The 23,635-nt window shown below is 37.9% G+C and overlaps 1 long non-coding RNA gene across 1 annotated transcript in view; it reads right to left on the bottom strand.

Moving 5' to 3' along the window:
• Positions 1 to 925: 925 nt before the first annotated feature.
• The window catches only part of LOC307062757, a 34,156-nt gene continuing 11,446 nt past the window's right edge, over positions 926 to 23,635 (bottom strand). The window contains exon 2 of the long non-coding RNA XR_013811222.1: positions 926 to 1,421. This is a non-coding gene — a long non-coding RNA (uncharacterized lncRNA). The remainder of the gene's footprint in view (positions 1,422 to 23,635) is intronic.

Below are 23,635 nucleotides of genomic sequence, written 5' to 3'. Positions count from 1 at the left end.
ATTCTAGTTCAATAGGAAAAATGAAAATGAGAGACTAGCCAGAAATATTCCAAAAAAGAAAAACCTGTGTTATTACCACATGAATTGACAGGTTAACAGGACAGAATACAGATACAGTCGTTAGTCATAGCTGCTGTTTGCCAATAGCTTCAGCTTTCCATCTAGGCACATGTATGACTACACTTCCTGGCCCTCTTATAGTGGGTGAGGCCATGTAATGAATACTCGTCAATGAGTTGTAAAGGGAATCAATATTTGTTACTTTCAGGCTAAACAATATTTATTGATGGTGTGTGACTCTCCAGAGCCCTCTTTTCCTTAGCCATGACAACTGGCAATGTTCAAGATGGTGGCAGCTTAATGTTAGCCTAAGTTTTTGAGTAAGGAGATGTGGCGTACAGCCCCTAGCTGACCAAAAGGAAAGACATTTCTTGTTACAAGCCACTAAGATTATGAGATTGTTTGTGACTAAGGCATAACTTAGCCTATCCTGGCGGATACAAGAAAGTTGAAGAGCAGCCCACATTCAAGCAGAAATCTAATATGTCATAAAGTTGATATTACCCATTAGTGAGAGTAAGCACTCTCACATTATCAGTGAAACTGTCAGTCAGTAAAATTGTCAGCCTCCATGAGAACAACTTAGCAAAATTATACAGGGATTTACCCACTGACCCAGCAATTCCACATTTAGGAATTTATCTTTCAAATGTGCTTACATGTGTACTCAAAGTGTTCTTGGAGAAACAGCAGTGAACAGTCTTGAGGCAGGATCTTAGCACCCTGCCCAGAAATTGAACCTGAGTAGCCTGGATGAAAAACCAGAAGTTCTAGCCACTAGTCCACCAGGTGCTAGAGGTTAGAAGCAAAGTTGCCCTGGCTCTTGCCTTGTTTGAAAGCAAGAATGTTTCAAGGAGGCAAAAACTGTAAAAACAGGTACAAAGTTTATTATTAGAAGCACAGCACAACATGTGGGAGAGCACACAGAGAAGCAGTTCACTTATCTAAGGCAGGAGCAAAACAGGAATACACACCCAGAGAGAAAGGGTTTGGGCATCCTTCCTAATGAGGAGGAATGCAGCAAAGAGGTGGTTAAATCGTTTATATAGGGGCAGTTCTTCTGGATCTTAGTTTTCCTTGGCCAATTATCTCACTTCTTTTCCACATCTGAACTGCCCTAGGACCCTTCCCTATATGCATGCGCATCTTTTTGTCAAGATGAATTCCAGCACAAAGGCTAAATGGAGTATGGCCACACATATTAGGGGATGATGCCCCCTCCCTTTTTGACCCCTGAGGAGCCTTCTTGTGCGTGTGTAGTCCGGGACGTTTCCTTGACCTCAGGAGTGATAGATGTGGTCCTCTTATCTCTTTATTCCAGCAGACCTCAGCTCCTGCCATTAATTTTGTCCTTGGAGTGTCTAAGGAAAAGAAAGTTCCAATTTACTCTGCTTGACAAATTCTAGCTGCTCAGCCCAGGGGCCCATCTACTGCCTACCTTAAATGACACACATGTACCAAGGTCTTCTTTCCAGCCTTGCTTGTAAATAGCAACAGGTTGAAAGCAATCTAAATATGCAACTGGTTAAGTTATAGTATATAACCATAATCTAATTTTTCAATTGTTAAAAAAAATGCTCTGGATCTATGGATGTGCTGATTTGGCACAGTTTCCATTATAATATTGCTAAGTAAATAAAACAAAAACAAGGTACAGAACAGTATATGTGGCATATTACTATTAATGTAAAAAGAATGAAGAGAGAAGCTAGTTTTGTATATGCCTAAGAAGTCTCTGGAAGGGAACATAAAAAACTGGTACCAGTGATTGTCTCTGACAGGGCTGGGAGCAGACTGACTTTTCACTGAATATTTGTTTAGATACCTTTTGTATTTTATAGCACATACACATATTACATATTACTTATTAAGGAGAATAAAATAAAAATCTAACTGTAAATGGGAATAGAAAAAAGGTTCCCTGTGTTGTTTGTGAAGATTTGTAAGGCTTTTTCAAACTTCATTCTTATTCAAAAGACTTGGTTGAAAACCCTGGCCTTTTCTGGATAGATTTGGTGAGGAAAATTTTCCACAAAGATTATTAGATATTTCATAAATATCCTGTAGCTATCTGTCTTAAATCAACATTTGCTTAGACAAGGTAATTATTGAATAATTTAAATTCCTCCTTTACAATTATGTATATATAAATTGTTTCTTCTCTGAGTTGTCTAATGTCTCTAGAACAATGTTAAAAATAACATTAAGAATGGACATTCCTGTCTTATTCATAATCTAATGAGACTGCTGTTTTATCAGTAAATAGGATGTGTATAGCTTGAGACACACATACATATACACAAACATACTTACCATGTTAAGAAGTTTCCATCTATTTCTAATAAACTACTTTTTACTGAATTGGAAAATGCATTCTTTGAGGATAACAGAGATTTCACTCATTCATTTTATCAACTCAGTAACAATTAGTCTTCTTAATATTTCTCTCTACTCAAAAAAGTACTTGAGGAGACATCCCTGGTGGCACAGTGGATAAGACTCTGCACTCCCAATGCAAGGGGCAAGGGTTCAATTCCTGGCTGGGGAACTAGATCCCACATGCATGCTGCAAGTAAGAGTTCGCATGCCACAACTAAGGAGCCCACATGCTGCAACTAAGGAGATGGTGAGCCACAACTAAGGAGCCCACGAGACACAATTAAGGAGCCCGCCTGCCACAACTAAGACCCAGCGCAACCAAATTAAAAAAAAAAAAAAAAAAAAGCACTTGAGGACTACTGGTGAGCATCTCTGACTTCACTAGAAGATCTTCTAGGGACTTCCCTGCTGGCGCAGTGGTTAAGGATCCGCCTGCCAGTGCAGGGGACACAGGTTCGATCCCTGGTCTGGGAAGGTCCCACATGCCGCGGAGCAACTAAGCCCATGCACCACAACTACTGAGCCTGTGCTCTAGAGCCCGCGCACCACAACTACTGAGCCCGTGTACCACAACTACTGAAGCCCGCGTGCCTAGAGCCCATGCTCCGCAACAAGACAAGCCACTGCAATGAGAAGCCTGTGCACCACATCGAAGAGTAGCCCCCACTCGCCGCAACTAGAGAAAACCCGTGCACAGCAACAAAGACGCAATGCAGACAAAAATAAATAAATTAATTTAAAAAAAAAGGATCTTCTATTTCTTTGACTTCTTTTGGTCTTGGCTTTAGATTGGGATTTGTGAAAAAGAACTTCATTGATCTCTGTGAGGCTGCTTTATTGAAGCGAGTAAATCAACAGACAGTAGACACAGCAGGGAGAATACTTAGGATCTGGTTGAAGCCACACAGCAGCTCTTCAGCAAACACTGAATCAGAGCATTTAACCATCTGAAATATGGACTTAGAATCAACTTTACATCTCTCAGGTGTAAAATAAAAAAACAAAATTTCATCACAGACAGTTGGCAGCACTACTTAAATATTTTCACTGAGCTCCTTGTTTTCAATTCATTATAGAATAGTTTACTTTTGGAAACAAACTACAAGGTTAGAGGTCTCATATAGTTGATAGATTGGAGATTGTATCTTTCTAGGGTCTCTCTTGAAGATAACTCCATAGATTCCATTGATGGTTTTCTCTTTAAACTTCAGGAAACTAACAACCTGGGGGCTTTCATATTTGAAATGCTCTTCCTAGGATCATGACTTCCAAAGCAAAAGGGTTAGACACTGGCTTAAATAAATAAAAAAAAATGTGCATGTAAAATCTCTATATTAAATAGACTATAATGTTCAGCTTACAACTTTGTGTTTCTTAGTCATATTGATTCAAGTTCAAACTTATTATTAATAATCAAATATTCAAAATAGCATAAGCACAATTATAAATATATCACCTATGGATTTTGATTGGACTTAGTGCAGCAGTACAATTAATCTAGGAAAAATTACCTCAGGAGACCCAGCTGAACATATAATCCCCCAAACTGGGGAATCTTTTTTTCTTCAAACAATTCTTTAAAGGGACTTCCCCAGTGGTCCAGTGGTTAAGACACCACCTTCCAATGAGGGGGGCGCGGGTTTGACCCCTGGTCGGGGAACTAAGATCCTTCATGCTGCATGGTATGGCCAAAAATTTAAAAAAATTAAAAAACCAATTTTTTTAGGATATTAATCAAAATAAACATTTTGCATAATGTTTTAGAGAGTCTATGACTAGCATTCACATACATAAATATCATTTAATCCTTATAATCACTGTGGGGTAGGTATTATACTCCTCAGAAGAAACTGAGATACAGAAAGGTCAAGTTGGTTGCCCAAACTGAAACTACTAGTGAGTGGTAGAAGAGGGACTGAAACCCATGTCTGAATCCAAATCCTTTACTCTTCCCATGAGAGCCTGCTGCTGCCTTCCATGGACCATACTAAATTTGCACTGGACAGTGTTTGAATGAACGCACAAGTGAAACAATTTCTGTGACTGCTTCCTATGGGCAATGAGTATGCTGATACATCCAGCGTTATCTTCACTGCTTTAGAGAGAGAGGCCCAATAAAGGCCAATACTGTACTATAATTCCCAAAGAATTTTGAACAGTGAAAAAAATATACGTATATATGTTTTAAAAAACTTTTAATTTTGAAATAATTTTAGATTTACAGAAAAGTTCAGAAGTTCCCACATACACTTCGCCTAACTTCCCCTAATGTTAAAATCCTTTTTTTAAAAAAAATTTATTTTGGCTGCGCCGGGTCTTAGCTGCTGCATGCGGACTCCTTAGTTGCGGCATGCATGCCGGATCTTCTAGTTCCCCGATCAGGGATTGAACCCCGGGCCCCCTGCTGGGAGCGCAGAGCCTTACCCACTGGACCATCAGGGAAGCCCCCCCCCACCCTCCTTTTCTTGACCCTAGGAAGAGAATTTCAAATATGAAAGCCCCAAGGTTGTTGCGGCATGCAGGATCTTAGTTCCCCAACCAGGGACAGAACCTGCGCCCCCTGCAGTGGAAGCGGGGAGTCTTAACCACTGGACTGCCAGGTTAGTGCCCCCAGTGTTAAAATCTTACACAACCATAGTACAATAACGGGAAATCAACACTGGTGCAATACTATTAACTAAACTTCACACTTTCTTTTCTAGGATCCAATCCAAGATCCCACATCACATTTAGTTATGTCTCTTTAGTCTTCTCCAATATGTGACAAAAAAACATGACTTTTAAGTTAAAATTAATCAAAGTTTATTTGTTTCTGAAAATGTCATTGCATTTCTGGAAACAGTACTGAATATTGAAAACCTGCCTTGGGAACTGCTGGGTCTATGTGAAAACCAAGAAAACATCCTGAAATAAAGAGCTACAGTGGCCCTACAGACGGAGAAAAGAGTCACTCTTTAAATAAAAGGAAGAGTTGGCTGTAATAGTCTGACTAGGTCAGTTATATTTAACATACCTGTCCACAGAAAAGAAGTCAACAATCAGTTATAACTATCTGGAGAAGCACAGGCTACCAGATAGAAATCAATACAACTCTGTTTAATGGAGCAGTCATGAAAGATTAATTTGTTTTTAAATTAAAGGACATGAATTTTTTCCATCTATAGATAAGGTAACTTAATAACTAAATTCAAGTATACTAAGGTTATTAGAAGGCACTAAATTTCCCCTACATATGGACCCCTTTTTCTAAACTGTAGCATAAAAGTTGCTGAGTTGTGGGTGACCCTAATTCAAACCCTTAACCCTTTGGAAGACGCACAGTCTCTATATGCTATTAAAGTTACTCTGGGAGAAGTGGCAACAAGGTCCTCTATAAACGTGGATAGGTTACCTCCTATTCTTGAGGGTTCTGGGTTGAGCACATTAATTCCAAGACTTTACTGGTGAATTCTCAATTACCAGAAAAGGTAATAGTTTTTAGGAATTCCTACAGGAGCTCAGAATCCCTGAAGAGGAAAGATTAGAAGATATAAACTGTATGTACTAAAACTGAAACAAGGAAGTTTAGTAAATCACAAGCACTTCTAGAGTGGTAAAACAAGAACAAGCTAACAAATAAAAAATTGAAGATTCTGTTAGTGTTCAGCCTTAAAAACAAGAGAATATAATGTCTTTGTGCTTTAAAAATTCATCAGCCAGGAAATAAGGGTAATTCAGGGGGTTCCACAGCAGTAAGTGGGCTCCACTGAAGATGCCATAGCAGAGGCATTAACTGCAGACTTGAGCTTAGCCACACCCACCACTAAGACTGTAGGCAAGTTTAAATTTCCTCATGTGTAAAATGAGGATAGTTAAAACAACTGTCTCTGGGGGATGTGCATAGCATATAGTGAGTGCTCATCATCACTAAGGTCTCTTGGTTCTTTGGTGCAAGGTTAGCATTGGGGTTAGTGTCTAAATTTTCCTGAGTCAGGGAAAATTTGGGCCTGGGACACATTTCCCTGGGCCACTCTGGTTCAGATCCAAATCTTTGAGACTTGGTCACAAGTGTATATTGATTGATTGATTGATTGGCTGTTTTGGGTTCTTTGTTGCAGCGCGTGGGCTTCTCCCTAGTTGTGGTGCACGGGCTTAGTTGTCCTGCGGCATGTGGGATCTTAGTTCCCCGACTAGGGATCAAAGCAAGTGGACTCCTTTTTTTTTTTTTTAGTAGCTCTTTATTTGAGTATAACTGCTTCACAATACTGTGTTAGTTTCTGCTGTACAACAAAGTGAATCAGCCATATGCATACATATATCCCCACATACCCTCCCTCTTGAGTCTCCCTCCCTATCCCACCCTTCTAGGTCATCACAAGCATAGAGTTGATCTCCCTGTGCTATGCTGCTGCTTCCCACTAGCTAACTATTTTACATTCGGTAGTATATATATATGTCCATGCCACTCTCACTTCGCCCCAACTTGCGTCTCCCCTCCCATCTCATCAAGTCCATTCTCTATGTCTACGTCTTTATTCCTGCCCTGCCACATGGTTCATCAGTACCATATTTTTATTTTTTTTTAGATTCCATATATATGTGTTAGCATATGGTATTTGTTTTTCTCTTTCTGACTTACTCCATTCTGTATGACAGACTCTAGGTCCATCCACCTCACTACAAATAACTCAGTTTTTTTTTCTTCTTTTCTTTTCTTTTTTTAAATAGATATTTATTGAAGTATAATTGCTTCACAATACTATGTTAGCTTCTGTTGCACAGCAAAGAGAATCAGCCATATGCATGCACATGTCCCCATATCCCCTCTCTCTTGAGCTTCCCTCCCATCCTCCCTATCTCACCCCTCTAGGTCATTGCAAAGCACTGAGCCGATCTCCCTGTGCTATGCTGCTGCTTCCCACCAGCCAACAATTTTACATTCAGTAGTGTATATATATCGATGCTACTCTCACTTTGCCCCAGCTTCCCCCTCCCACCCCATGTCCTCAAGTCCAATTTCTATGTCTACCTCTTTATTCCTGCCCTGCAACTAGGTTCATCGGTACCATTTTTTGTTTTTTTTAGGTTCCATATATATGTGTTAGCATACAGTATTTGTTTTTCTCTTTCTGACTTATTTCACTCTGTATGACAGACTCTAGGTCCATCCACCTCACTACAAATAACTCAATTTCATTTCTTTTCATGGCTGAGTAATATTCTATTGTATATATGTGCCATATCTTCTCTATCCATTCATCTATCGATGGACATTTAGGTTGGTTCCATGTCCTGTCTATTGTAAATAGTGCTGCAATGAACACTGTGGTACATGTCTCTTTCTGAATTACAGTTTCCTCAGGGTATATGCCCAGTAGTGGGATTGCTGGGTCATATGGTAGTTCTATTTTTAGTTTTCTAAGGAACCTCCATACTGCTCTCCACAGTGGTTGTATCAATTTACATTACCACAAAGAGTGCAGGAGGGTTCCCTTTTCAACACACCTTTTCCAGCATTTATTGTTTCTAGATTTTTTGATAATGGCCATTCTGACCGGTGTGAGGTGATACCTCATTGTAGTTTTGATTTGCATTTCTCTAATAATTAGTGATTTGAGCATCTTTTCGTGTGCCTCTTGGCCATCTGTATGTCTTCTTTGGTGAAATGTCTGTTTAAGTCTTCCACCCATTTCTTAATTAAATTGTTTGTTTTTTTGATATTGAGCTCCATGAGCTGTTTGTATATTTTGGAGATTAATTCTTTGTCTGTTGTTTCATTTCAAATATTTTCTCCCATTCTGAGGGTTATCTTTTTGTCTTGTTTATGGTTTCCTTTGCTGTGAAAAAGCTTTTAAGTTTCATTAGGTCCCATTTGTTTATTTTTGTTTTTATTTACATTACTCTAGGAGGTGGGTCAAAAAAGATCTTGCTGTGATTTATGTCAGAGAGTGTTCTGCCTATGTTTTCCTCTAAGAGTTTTATAGTGTTTGGTCTTATATAAAGGTCTTTAATCCATTTGGAGTTTTTGTGTATGGTGTTAGGTAGTGTTCTAATTTTATTCTTTTACATGTAGCTGTCCAGTTTTCCCAGCACCACTTATCGACGAAGCTGTCTTTTCTCCATTGTATGTTCTTGCCTCCTTTGTCATAAATTAAGTGGCCATATGTGCATGGGTTTCTCTTTCTATCCTGTACCATTGATCTATATTTCTGTTTTTGTGCCAGTACCATACTGTCTTGATTACTGTAGCTTTGTAGTATAGTTTGAAGTCGGGAGCCTGATTCCTCCAACTCCGTTTTTCTTTCTCAAGATTGCTTTGGCTCTTCAGGGTCTTTTGTGTTTCCATACAAATTGTAAAATTTTTTGTTCTAATTCTGTGAAGAATGTGATTGGTAGTTTGATAGGGATTGCATTGAATCTGTAGATTGCTTTGGGAAGTACAGTCGTTTTCACAATATTGATTCTTGCAATCCAAGAACATGGTATATTTCTCCATCAATCTTTCATTTCTTTCATCAGTGTTTGTTGTTTGTTTTTTAAAATTTATTTATTTTATTTTTGGCTGCAATGGGTCTTCGTTGCTTCACGCGGGCTTTTGTCTGATTGTGGCGAGCGGGGGCTACTCTTCATTGTGGTGCACAGGCTTCTCATTGTGGTGGCTTCTCCTGTTGGGAGCACAGGCTCTAGACACGCAGGCTTCAGTAGTTGTGGCACACAGGCTCTAGAGCACAGGCTCAGTAGTTGTGGTGCACGGGCTTAGCTGCTCCGCAGCATGTGGGATCTTCCTGGACCAGGGCTTGAACCCGTCTCCTTCATTGGCAGGCGGATTCTTAACCACTGAGCCACCAGGGAAGCCCTTATCAGTGTTTTATAGTTTTCTGAGTACAAGTCTTTCGCCTCCTTAGGCAGGGTTATTCCTAGGTATTTTATTCTTTTTGTTGTGATGGTAAATGGGATTGTTTCCTTAATTTCTCTTTCAGATTTTTCATTGTTAGTGTATAGAAATGCCAGAGATTTCTGTGCATTAATTTTGTATCCTGCAACCTTACCAAATTCATTGATTAGTTCTAGTAGTGTTCTGGTGGCATCTTTAGGATTCTCTAAGTATAGTATCATGTCATCTGCAAACAGTGACAGTTTTACTTCTTCTTTTCCAATTTGTATTACTTTTATTTCTTTTTCTTCTCTAATTGCCATGGCTAGGAATTCCAAAACTATGTTGAATAAGAGTGGTGAGAGTGGACATCCTTGTCTTGTTCCTGATCTTAGTGGAAATGCCTTCAGTTTTTCACCATTGAGTATGATGCTTGCTGTGGGTTTGTCATATATGGCCTTTATTATTTTGAGGTAGGTTCCCTCTATGCCCATTTCCTGGAGAGTTTTTATCATAAATGGGTGTTGAATTTTGTCAAAAGCTTTTTCTGCATCTATTGAGATGATCCTATGGTTCTTATTCCTAAATTTGTTAATATGGTATATCACATTGATTGATTTGGTTTACTGAAGAATCCTTGCATCCCTGGGATAAATCCCACTTGATCATGGTGTATGATCCTTTTAATATGTTGTTGGATTCTATTTGCAAGTATTTTGTCAGGATTTTTGCATCTATGCTCATCAGTGTTATTGGTCTATACTTTTCTTTTTTTGTGATATCCTTTTCTTGTTTTGGTATCAGGGTGGCTTCGTAGAATGAATTTGGGAGTGTTCCTCCCTCTGCAAGTTTTTGCAAGTTTGAGAAGGATTGGTGTGAGGCCATCTGGTCCTGTTTTTTTGTTTGTTGGAAGATTTTAAATTAAAGTTTCAATTTTATTACTTGTGATAGGTCTGTTTATATTTTCTAATTCTTCCTGGTTCAGTCTTGGAAAACTGTACCTTTCCAAGAATTTGTCCATTTCTTCACGGTTGTCCATTTTATTGGCATATAGTTGTTTGTGGCAGTCTCTTATAATCCTTTGTATTTCTGTGGTGTCAGTTGTGATTTCTCCTTTTTCATTTCTAATTTTATTGATTTGCATCCTCTCCCTTTTTTTCTTGATAAGTCTGGCTAAGGGTTTATCAATTTTGTTTATCTTCTCAAAGAACCAGCTTTTAGTTTCATTGATCTTTGCTATTGTTTTCTTTGTTTCTGTTTCATTTATCTCTGCTCTGACCTTTATGATTTCTTTCCTTCTACTGACTTTGGGTTTTCTTTGTTCTTCTTTCTTTAGTTGCTTTTGGTGTAGGGTTAGATTGTTTATTTGAGATCTTTCTTGTTTCTTGAGAGACTGAATTGCTATAAACTTCCAGCCAAGAACTGCTCTTGCTGTGTCCCATAGGTTTTGGGTCATTGTATTTTCATTGTCATTTCTTTCTATGTATTTTTTAGTTTCTTCTTTGATTTCTTCATTGATCTCTTGGTTATTTAGTAGTGCACTGTTTAGGCTCCATGTATTTGTGGTTTTTACAGTTTTTTCCCTGTAATTGATTTCCAATCTCATAGCGCTGTGGTCAGAAAAGATGTTTGATACGATTTCAATATTCTTAAATTTTCCGAGGCTTGATTTGTGACCCAAAATGTGACTTATCCTGGAGATGTTCCATGTGCCCTTGAGAAGACAGTGTATTCTGCCACTTTCAGGTGGAATGTTCTATAAATATCAATTAAATCTATCTGGTCTATTGTGTCATTTAAAGCTTGTGTTTCCTTATTTATTTTCTGTGTGGATGATCTGTCCATTGGTGTAAGTGGGGTGTTAAGTCCCCTACTATTATTGTGTTACTGTCAATTTCTCCTTTCATGGTTGTTAGCATTTGCCTTATGTATTGAGGTGCTCCTATGTTGGGTGCATAAATATTTACAATAGTTATATCTTCTTCTTGGATTGATCCCTTGATCATTATGTAGTGTCCTTCCTTATCTCTTGTAAGAGTCTTTATTTTAAAGTCTATTTTACCTGATTGAGTATTGCTATTCCAGCTTTCTTTTGATTTCCATTTGTATGGAATATCTTTTTCATCCATTCACTTTCAGTCTGTACATGTCCCTAGGTCTGAAGTGGGTCTGTTTTAGACAGCATATATATGGGTCTTGTTTTTGTATCCATTCAGCCAGTCTGTGTCTTTTGGTTGGGGCATTTAATCCATTTACATTCAAGGTTATTATCTATATGTATGTTCCTCTTACCATTTTTTAAATTGTTTTGGGTTTGTTTTTGTAGGTCTTTTTCTTCTCTTGTGTTTCCCACTTAGAGAAGTTTCTTTAGCATTTGTTGTAAAGCTGGTTTGGTGGTGCTGAATTCTCTTAGCTTTTGCTTTTGCTTGTCTGCAAGTGGACTCCTTTCTGAAGCGACCCAGACAGAGAATTTGGGGAAACAAGAGTTAGTTTAAGTACATTTCTTCAATAACAATTTCCAGATTGCTAATCTGTATAATTCAAAAGCTTATCCATTTTTGGATCTTAATTTTGTAGGAGGAAAATTCTATAGCCTTAAAACAGCATCTAAGATGCTTATGACTAACTCAGCAAACCCCAAATAGTTATGAATACAGCAAAGTGTGCAGGCTGCCAGGTAGTTTGACACTTGTGATAATTACTTTAAGTTTCTAAATATTATAGTCCTAAGCACGGCCTCAAAGTCTCTCCCCTTTGCCTACTGGGATCATTTTTTTCTTTTTTTTCTTTTCTTTTCTTTTTTGGTACGTGGGCCTCTCACTGCTGTGGCGTCTCCCGTTGTGGAGCACAGGCTCCGGATGCACAGGCTCAGCGGCCATGGCTCACAGGCCCAGCCACTCTGCGGCATGTGGGATCTTCCCAAACTGGGGCATGAACCCGTGTCCCCCGCATCGGCAGGCGGACTCTCAACCACTGTGCCACCAGGGAAGCCCCATTTTGTTCTTTTAAGAAAGATATAGGAAGATGTCATCCTTAAGATTATTTCAGGCAGACAATGGAACAGATGAGACAATGGCACAGGCAAAATATGTTATTTTAATATTCTAGGAGATGAGTCTGGTTCTCCTGATTTTGTATTTTCCAAAATTCTAAAAAAATCTAAATCATTCCAGAACAGTGAATAATTCTGCTCTAAATAGGTTTTTAAACGTCAGGACTTGCTATACCATTAGCCCTGAAAGCTCCTATATAAAAACATTTTACAAGACCACTACTAATCTTCATCATGCAAAGCACTATTATCTTAATTTTATAGATGGATATATTAAAGACAGTACAAGTTTGTGATTTTTTTTCCCCCACTTCAAGATCAGGAATGAGATGGGTGGCTCAGGTCAGATGAAGCCTTACAAGGTTTATGTTCCCAGTAAGGTCAGTGTACATCTAGGGTGGCATCTATTCTCTGGTTGATCAATTTCCCCAGGGGTTACTGGGCTCAGTGGGAAAAATTTACACTAACTAAACCTAGAAGAGACCAGCTCATAAGTCATAACATCAACTGATGAATTCAAACCAGGAAATATGTCTAGCAGTTCTCTCTTGGAAGATCTTATGCATTAAACCAATTACAGAAAAGTGAATGACATGTTCTTTTTAAATTTTTTAAAATTTATTTTTACTTAATTAAGTAATTAGTTTTTGGCTGTGCTGGGTCTTCATTTGCTGCACGTGGGGGGTACTCTTCGTTGCTGTGTGCGGGCTTCTCATTACGGTGGCTTCTCTTCTTGTGGAGCAGGGGCTCTCGGTGCATGGGCTTCAGTAGTTGTGGCACATGGGCTCAGTAGTTGTGGCTTGCGGGCTCTAGAGCGCAGGCTCAGTAGTTGTGGCACACAGTCTTAGTTGCTCTGTGGCATGTGGGATCTTCCAGGATCAGGGATTGAACCCGTATCCCCTGCATTGGAAGGCAGATTCTTAACCACTGAGCCACCAGGGAAGTCCTGAGAATGACATATTCTTGAGATGTTTCTATGACACTGTCAGCTCTTCTCTTCTAAAAGGACAGTTCCATTTGGAGAACCAGTATTGGCAACTAAAAACACAGAAGCTTCCTTCTTTAGTGGAAGAGATATAATGGCAAACAAACACTCCTTGGTTTTCCTTTTTGTTTAGCCAGATAGCAGAGACACCCTCCCCCCAATATCTCTTTTCCCTGTCTTCCACTCTAATCAGAAGTTTTAGCTGGGCACATGGCCCCACTTTCCAGCTTTCCTTGCAGCTGTGCATGGCCACATGTTTCATGGATTCACACATGATGATTCACAAAGAAGTGTCTGGGAATCATGATTAATAGAGCACTGAAGGTGCCTTCCACCTTCTGCTTCATCCCTTTCTCCACCCTGTAATGTGGATGCCATGATCTTGCTCGATAAGAATATGGTTTACACTCAAGAGGAGAATAGAGTACTAAGAAGGAAAGGGGATAATTGGTAAAATTTCATGAAGTTCCCTTCATGATGCCAAGAAGTTTCCTATCAGATCAGTGCCAACTCTTACATGAGTGAGAAATAAATTTTAATCTTGTTTTAAACCAGTTGTTGTTTTGTGTTTTTTGTTACTCACAGTTGAACCCATCTATCTAATATAGAAATGTTCTGGATGAGTACTATTTTAAATTATTTTGTATTAATAGACATTTGCAATATCAGATCATGGATCTTAATTCCAGTTCAGAAAAATATGATTTTTGTTAAGACATGTCATTAGCCTTCTGTCATGGCACCACATTAGATAACCAAGTAGAACACAGGAAATTCCACCGAACAATGCAATCTTCTTGATAGGAAGTAGTCTGGAACCATCAATAATACATTCACATATACATCTTCACAGAACCATAGAGTTAAAGACCATTGTCCCTAATTAAGTGTTGTAGTCCAAATGACTCACTTTGCAGAGGAAGAACCTGAGGCACAAAGAGGATGGATTTTCAAAGTCAAAAGCCTGTTTTTTTCTTTTTTAACTGCAGCCACAAACTTGGGGGGAATATGCTCTGTGGATTGTACTTCTATGTATCTTGTTTCTAACAACTTACTTATACTAACATATAATCACTGGTTATCCCCAAATAAAACATCTAGCACTTAGCTCATCAAGCTCACATAAAAATTAAAAATGTAGCATGTAACAACAGACAATTGCATGTAACATGTAGCATGTAACCATAGGCATTACAGAATAATAACTGAGTTATGCAGAACTCTCAGCAGAAAACTTAGTTACAAGAGGAAAACAGCAATTAAAAATAACAGTGGTGCAATGGTTTTAGTTACAATAGTCCCATTGTAATGTGTAACTCTAGTTCCCCAGAGTTACACATTATTATTATTTGTACTGAGGGATGTACCAATAATCATGACATTATTAATGTACATAAATGCAGCAAAAAAAGAATGCTGGCACATGAATCTTTTCCACATTTTATATTGAAACACCATTCTTTGGTTTGCAGCCACAGTAACTGTTTACAGGGCTTTTCTAATCATTTGCAACTGACAACCAGTCATGGGACACCAATCAACTTTATTTTTAAAAAGTCACTTTATCTCTTCTTCCTACAGGATAAGTTGGTGTGCTTCTAAGAATCTTAATGTAACCAAAAGGGAACGTGGATAGATCTTGAAAAGACCATGCTAGGTAAAAGAAGCCAGTCAAAAAGGACCACATATTGTATGATTCCATTTATATGAAAGCCCAGAATAGGCAAATCTATAGAAACAGAAAGAGTATGTTAGTGATTTCTTAAGGGCGGGAATGGTGTATGTGGGGGGATGGTGGCAGCATCAGGGAATGATGGTTATGGGACCAGGGTTTCTTTTTGGGGTAATGATAATGAAAATGGTCTAAAATTGATTATGATAATGGATGCACAACTTTGTGAATACGCCAAAAGCCACTGCATTGTAAAATTTAAATGAGTGAACTATATGGGATATAAATTATGTCTCAATAAAGCTGTTTAAAAAGGGGGGTGGGCAGTCCTAACCACAGCAATCAGAGAAGAAAAAGCAAAAGAATCCAAATTGGAAAGGAAGAAGTAAAACTGTCACTGTTGCATGATACTATTCATAGAAAACCCTAAAGACACCACCAGAAGACTACTAGAGCTCATCAACGAATTTGGTAAAGTTGCAGGACACAAAATTAGTACACAGAAATCTATTACATTTCTATACACTAACAAAGAACTATCAGAAAGAGATATTAAGAAAACGATACCATATACTATTGCATTGAAAAGAATAAAGTACCTAGGAATAAATGTAACTAAGGAGGTAAAAGACCTGTAGTTAAAAAACTGTAAGACACTGATGAAAGAAATTGAAGATGACACAAACAAATGGAATGATATACTATGTTCATGGATTGAAAGAATTAATATGGTTAAAATGACCATACTGTCAAAGGCAATCTACAGATTCAATGCAATTCCTATGAAAATATCAATGGTATTTTTCACAGAATTAGAACAAATAATTATAAAATTTGTGTGGAAACACGAAAAACCCTGAATAGCCAAAGCAATCTTGAGAAAGAAGAGCAGAGCTGGAGGTATTATACTCCCTGACTTCAGACTACAGCACAAAGCTACAGTAATCAAAACAGTACAGTACCAGCACAAAAACAGACACAGTGATCAATGGAACAGAATAGAGAGCCCAAAAATAAACCCATGCACTTACAGTCAATTAATCTATGACAAAGAAGGCAAGAACATATAACAGAGAAAATACAGTCTATTCAAAAAGTGGTGCTGGAAAAACTGAACAGCTACATGTAAAAGAATGAAATGTGAACATTTTCTCACACCATATACAAAAATAAAATCAAAACTGATTAAAGACCTAAATATAACACTGGAAACCATAAAAATCCTAGAAGAAAACATAGGTAGAACACTCTTTGACATAAATTGTACCAATATTTTTTTTGGATCTGTCTCCTAAGGCAAAGGAAACAAAAGCAAAAATAAACAAGTGGGACCTAATTAAACTTAAAAACTTTGCACAGCAAAGAAAACCAATGACAAAACAAAAAAACAACTTACTGAATGGAAGAAAATATTTGCAAATGATATGACCAATAAGGGGTTAATATCCAAAATATAAAAATAGCTCGTGCAGGGCTTCCCTGGTGGCGCAGTGGTTGAGAGTCCGCCTGCCGATGCAGGGGACGCGGGTTCGTGCCCCGGTCTGGGAGGATCCCACATGCCGCGGAGCGGCTGGGCCCGTGAGCCATGGCCGTTGAGCCTGCGCGTCCGGAGCCTGTGCTCCGCAACGGGAGAGGCCACAACAGTGAGAGGCCCACATACCGCAAAAAAAAAAAAAAAAAAAAAAATAGCTCGTGCAACTCAACATCAAAAAAAATCTGATTAAAAAATGGGCAGAAGAAAAGTGAACCCTCTTGCACTGTTGGTAGGAATGTAAATTGATACAGCAACTATGGAGAACAGTATGGAGGTTCTTTAAAAAACTAAAAAATAGAATTACCATATGACCCAGCAATCCCACTACTGGGCATATACCCAGAGAAAACCATAATTCAAAAAGACACATGCATCCCAATGTTCATTGCAGCACTATTTACCATAGCCAGGTCATGGAAACAACCTAAATGCCCACCAACAGATGAATGGATAAAGAAGATGTGGTACATGTATACAATGGAATATTACTCAGCCATAAAAAGGAATGAAATTGGGTCATTTTGTAGAGACGTGGATGGACCTAGAGACTGTCATACAGAGTGAAATAAGTCAAAAAGAGAAAAACAAATATCGTATATTAACGTATATATGTGGAATCTAGAAAAATGGTACAGATGAACTGGTTTGCAAGGCAGAAATAGAGACACAGATGTAGAGAACAAATGTATGGATACCAAGGGGGGAAAGGGGTGGTGGTGGTCGTGGTGGTATGAATTGGGAGATTGGGATTGACATATATACACTAATATGTATAAAATAGATAACTAGTAAGAACCTGCTGTATAAAAAAATAAATTCAAATAAAAAAATTAAAAGTGGGCAAAAGACCTGAGTAGACATTTTTCCAAAGAAGACACACAGATGGCCAATGGGCACATGAAGAGATGCTCAACACTGCTAATCATCAGAGAAATGTAAATCAAAACCACAATGAGATATCACCTCACACCTGTCAGAATGGCTATCATCGAAAAGATTGCGAATAACAATGTTGGCGAGGATGTGGAGAAAAGGGAACCTTTGTACACTCATGGTGGGAATGCAAATTGGTGCAGCCACTATGGAAAACAGTATGGAGGTTTCTCCAGAAGCTAAAAATAGAACTACCATAGGATCCAGCGATTCCACTCCTGGGTATTTATCAAAAAAAAAAACCCCAAACACTAATTCGAAAAGATACATGCACTCCAACATTCACAGCAGCATTATTTACAATAGCTAATATATGGAAGCAACCTAAAGTGCCCATCAACAGATGAATGGATAAAGAAGATGTGGTATATATATGCAATGGAATATTACTCAGCCGTAAAAAAGAATAAAATCTTGCTATTTCCAACAACAGGGATGGACTTTGAGGGCACTATGCTAAGTGAAATAAATCAGACAAAGACAAATACTGTATGTTATCAGTTATATGTGGAATCTAAAAAAATACAACAAACTAGTGAAGATAACAAAACAGAAACAGACGCACAGATACAGAGAACTAGTGGTTATCAGTTGGGAGAGGGAAGCAGGGAGGAGCAAGATAGAGGCAGGGGATTAAGAAGTACAAACTACTATGTATAAAATAAATAAGGTACAAGGGTATAATGTACAGCACAGGGAGTATAGCCAATATTTTATAATAACTTTATAATTTTTTAAAATTTATTTATTTAATTATTTATGGCTGCATTGGGTCTTCAGTGCTGTGTGCGGGCTTTCTCTAGTTGCGGTGAGTGGGGGCTACTCTTCATTGCGGTGCGTGGGCTTCTCATTGCGGTGGCTATCTTGTTGCAGAGCACGGGCTCTAGGCATGCAGGCTTCAGTAGTTGTGGCTCGTGGGCTCTAGAGCACAGGCTCAGTAGTTGTGGCGCACGGGCTTAGTTGCTCCGTGGCATGTGGGATCTTCCTGGTCCAGGGATCGAACCCATTTCCCCTGCATTGGCAGGTGGATTCTTAACCACTGTGCCACCAAGGAAGTCCTTATAATAACTTTAAATGGTATATAATCTATAAAATTTTTGAATCTCTATATTGTACATCTGAAAGTAATATAATACTGTAAATCAACTATACCTCAATTTTTAAAAAAAAGTTACTTCCTGAAAAAAAAAGGGGGGGGGAGAAAATTGACTTAAGGTAACCATCAGAAACGACATATCCAGAATCTCCTAAAAATTTAAGAAAGTATGTAGTACAGTTCAGTAGTAACAATTTTTTATATCATCTGACCACTACCAGAATGGAACCTCTAACCAGCCACAGCTCGGCAGCCAGGCTAAAATGGCGGCATAACTGGTCTCATATTTATAAAAAGGAGAGAACTGAGATGTAGCAAAGATTGTTCTTGTGTTCACTCTTTCCATTGCCCACCCCTTGCCTAACAACAACAATCATTAGGAGAGCACTTTATTAAAGGAGATAAACTACACTCACAATAACTCTGAAGCATTCCATTATAATTACCCCTTTTCAGGCTAAGAGAGGTAGTGGTTCACCAAAGCCACACAGTTAACAAACAGTAGGGCCAGAACTTACTCAAATCCCACATGCTTTCCACTATATCACCTTACTTCTTGTTGGCTTGTATGAAAATAAACTTGTAACTTACTGTGCAAAAACATATGCTTAGGTTTTCAAGAGTTAGAAGTTAGTCTGAATAAAATCTAAATGCAGCCTCTGCTCCAATGATTTCATTGCATTTGTGGTTAGTTATCTTAGCCTGAAGAAAGTCCTGAAGTTCTTCATGACGAGCCAATTTTCTTCAGCTTTACAGAAACTTTTAAGTCAGATAATACATAAAATGTCAGAAAAAGAATATTAAAATTACAACCTCAGATCTAATAAATCCAGATGTGAAGTACCCCTTAATTTCATTAAATGTAGTGGAGTTATTCAACAAGAGTGTCTTCCCACCAGATGTGTGATTTCTATAAATTCAGATTAATCAATACCTGGCACTTAAAAGATACTCAGTAAATATTTATTGACATGAATAAAAGTAAGATGGTAAATCCAAGCAGCATACTGGATGAAATAACTGCAATATTCCTAAATAGACAAAAACCACCCTTGTTTCTGGCATAAGATAAGAAAGGAGAATATACAAGCTTTGTGGCCTCTGAACAGCAGAGCTTCTAATCAACAAGGACCTATTGTGTAGCACAGGGAACTGTACTCAACATTCTGTAATAATCTATATAGGAAAAGAATCTGAAAAAGAATGGATATATGTATATATATAACTGAATCACTTTCTGTATACCTGAAACTAACACAACATTGTAAATCAACTATACTCCAATATAAAATAAAAATTAAATAAAAAAAATAAAGAGCAGAGCTTCAACCCCACTAATCCTTGGGCTCTTTCTAGCCCATACAACACTTAAAAACAGGGGAACCGGACAAAGGCTTCATGGTACAGTACAAGCCCAGGGGCTTCTGGCTACATTAAATGAGGGCAAGAAGTCAACACAGTTGAAACACATACTCCCAGAGGGTTCTTTGAAAAAAAGATGTACTTTTTTTTTTTGTAGTTAAAAAAAAATTTATTGGAGTGTAGTTGATTTACAATGTTGTGTTAGTTTCAGGTGTACAGCAAAGTGATTCAGTTATACATATATTCATTCTTTTTTAGATTTTTTTTCTCATAAAGGTTATCACAGAATATTGAGTAGAGTTCCCTGTGCTATACAGTAGGTCCTTGTTAGTTATCTATCATATATAGTAGTGCATGTATATTAATCCCAAACTCCTGATTTATCCCTCCTCTCCCCAACCCACCTTTTTCCCTTTGCTAACCATAAATTTGTTTTTGATATCAGTAAGTCTGTTCCTGTTTTGTAAATAAGTTCATTTGTGTCATTTAAAAAAATTAGATTCCACATATAAGTGATATCATATATTTGTCTTTCTATGTCTGACTTACTTCACTTAGTATGATAATCTCTAGGTCCATCCATGTTGCTGCAAATGGCATTATTTCATTCTTTTTTTAATGGTTGAGTAATATTCCACTGTATATATGTACTACATCTTCTTTATCCATTCCTCTGTAGATGGACATTTAGGTTGCTTCCATGTCTTGGCTATTGTATTTAGTGCTGCAATGAATACTGGGGTGCATGTATCTTTTCAAATTATGGTTTTCTCCAGATACATGCCCAGGAATGGGATTGCTGGATCATACCGTAGTTCTGTCTTTAGCTTTTTAAGGAACCTCCATACTGTTACCCATAGTGGTTGTACCAATTTATATCGCTACCAACAGTGGAGGAGGGTTGTCTTTTTGCCACACCCTCTCCAGCATTTGTTTGTAGACTTTTTGATGATGGCCATTCTGACTGGTGTGAGGTGATACCTCATTGTAGTTTTGATTTGCATTTCTCTGATAATTAATGGTGTTGAGCATCTTTTCATGTGCTTTTTGGCTTTTGTATGTCTTCTTTGGAGAAATGTCTGTTGAGATCTTCTGCCCATTTTTTGACTGGGTTGTTTGTTTATTTGATATAGAGCTGCATGAGCTGTTTGTATATTCTGGAGATTAATCCCTTGTTGATCACTTTACAAATATTTTCTCCCATTCTGTGAACTGTCTTTTCATTTTGTTTATGGTTTCCTTTGCTGTGCAAAAGCTTTTAAGTTTAACTGGTCCCATTTGTTTATTTTTGTTTTTACTTTCATTACTCTAGGAGGTGGGTGAAAGAAGACGTTGCTGCCATTTATGTCAAAGAGTATTCTGCCTATGTTTTCCTCTAAGAGTTTTATAGTGTCCAGCCTTACACATAGGTCTTTAATCCATTTTGAGTTTATTTTTGTGTATGGTGTTAGGGAATGTTCTAATTTCATTCTTTTACATGTAGCTGTACAGTTTTCCCAGCATCACTTATTGAAGAGACTGTCTTTTCTCCATTGTATATTCTTGCCTTCTTTGTTGTAGATTAAGTGACCATAGGCACATGGGTTTATTTCTGGGCTCTCTATCCTGTTCCATTGATCTGTATTTCTGTCCTTGCATCAGTACCATAGTGTTTTGATGACTGTAGCTTTGTAGTATAGTCTAAAGTCAGGGAGTGTGATTCCTCCAGCTACACTGTTCTTTCTCAGGATTGCTTTGGCTGTTCGAGGTCTTTTGTGCTTCCATACAAATTAAACGATTTTTTGTTCTAGTTCTGTAAAAAATGCCATTGGTAATTTGACAGGTATTGCAGTGAATCTGTAGATTGCTTTGGGTAGTACAGTCATTTTGACAATATTGATTCTTCCAATCAAAGAACATGGTATATCTTTCCATCTGTTTGTGTCATCTTCAGCTTCTTTCATCATCGTCTTATAGTTTTCAGAGTACAGGTCTTTTGTCTCCTTAGGTAGGTTTATTCCTAGGTGTTTTATCCTTTTTGATATGATGGGAAGTGGGATTGTTTCCTTAATTTCTCTTTCTGATCTTTTGTTGTTAGTGTATAGGAATACAAGAGATTTCTGTGTATTAATTTTGTATCCTGCAGCTTCACCAAATTCATTGATGAGCTCTAGTAGTTTTCTGGTAGCATCTTATAGGATTTTCTATGTATAGTATCATGCCATCTGCAAACAGTGGCAGTTTTACTCCTTCCTTTCTAATGTGGATTCTTTTTATTTCTTTTTATTCTCTGATGACTGTGGCTAGGACTTCCAAAACTATGTTGAATAAAAGTGGCGACAGTGGGGACTTCCCTGGTGGTCCAGTGGTTAATAATCTGCCTTCCAATGCAGGGGACACGGGTTTGATCCCTGGCCAGGGAACTACTACTCCCTGCCCACATGCCACGGGGCAACTAAGTCCACGTGCTGTAACTGAGCCCCTGTGCCACAACTAGAGAGCCTGAGTGCCACAATTACAGAGCCCATGCACCACAACTAGAGAAGCCCACATGCCACAACTACTGAGCTGGTGCACTCTGGAGTCCGTACATCACAACTAGAGAAAAGCCCACGTGCCGCAATGAAAGATCCCATGTGCAGCAACTAAGACCCGACACAGCCATAAATAAATAAATAAATAAATAAATAAATAAATAAATAAATAAAGTGGTGACAGTGAGTGTCCTTGTCTTGTTCCCTATCCTAGAGGGAATGCCTTCAGCTTTTCACTGTTGAGAATGATGTTAGCCGTGGGTTTGTTATATGTGGCCTTTATTATGCTGAGGTAGGTTCCCTCTACGCCCACTTTCTGGAGAGTTTTTATCATAAATGGGTGTGGAAGAAGTAGGTACTTCCTATCTTCTTTATCTGAGTAGTGAAATGAACCCTACTACTCAGCACCTAGCATAATGACTTGCATAGAGTAGGTGTTCCACAAGCATCTGTTTTAATCCAATAGGTAGGAAAACATAGTTTTCAGCACTAAAACCATTTTAGAGTCCTGATAAGGAATAATCAGCTTAACTGACTAAAAATAAGTATATTGATCTTATCTATGGTCTTTTGAGGCATTCCTTTATAAAGGCATTCTTTATCTTTCAGAAAAGACCCACAGTATTATTATTTTAAAATTAACAGCATAATCAGAGCAAGATTTTGCCTATGGAGAAACCATAATAGCACATATGTTTAATGGTTTTCTCAAATACAATTAGAGGCTCTCTAGAGATGGTCACTAAGCTAAGAACACTGACCTGTTTAACTTTCATTTGATATCAAGGTTACTTTCCCCAGAATACACAGATTCAGGAGATGAATAAAAACAACAGGCTTAAGATAAAATGGAGCAGGAAAAATAAGTAGGGCTTTATATTCACATTACTTTATTCAGTAATTTTACTGAATAAGAATGTGAAGACATGAGGTTAAACAAGAGGTATTATGAGAAATGGTGATCAAAGGATTTTTTTCCCATAAAGTACAATTTAAAGTAAAAGAATGATATTCAGTGAAGAATTCTCCCTGCCTTTTAAAATATTTAATAATTAATTCTATAATACATAACCTTGATTTCTTTAGTCTACACACAATTTCACAAAAATACTGACAATATGTTAGGGATATACATATGTGAAAAGCCCACTCTAAGAAGAGTGAATGGATTAGACATTCAGGGGCTGGGTCATACT

This window comes from Hyperoodon ampullatus (assembly GCF_949752795.1).
Source record: "Hyperoodon ampullatus genome assembly, chromosome: 14".
NCBI classification, from domain to species: Eukaryota; Metazoa; Chordata; class Mammalia; order Artiodactyla; family Ziphiidae; genus Hyperoodon; species Hyperoodon ampullatus.
This window is presented reverse-complemented; position numbering and strand designations above follow the sequence as displayed.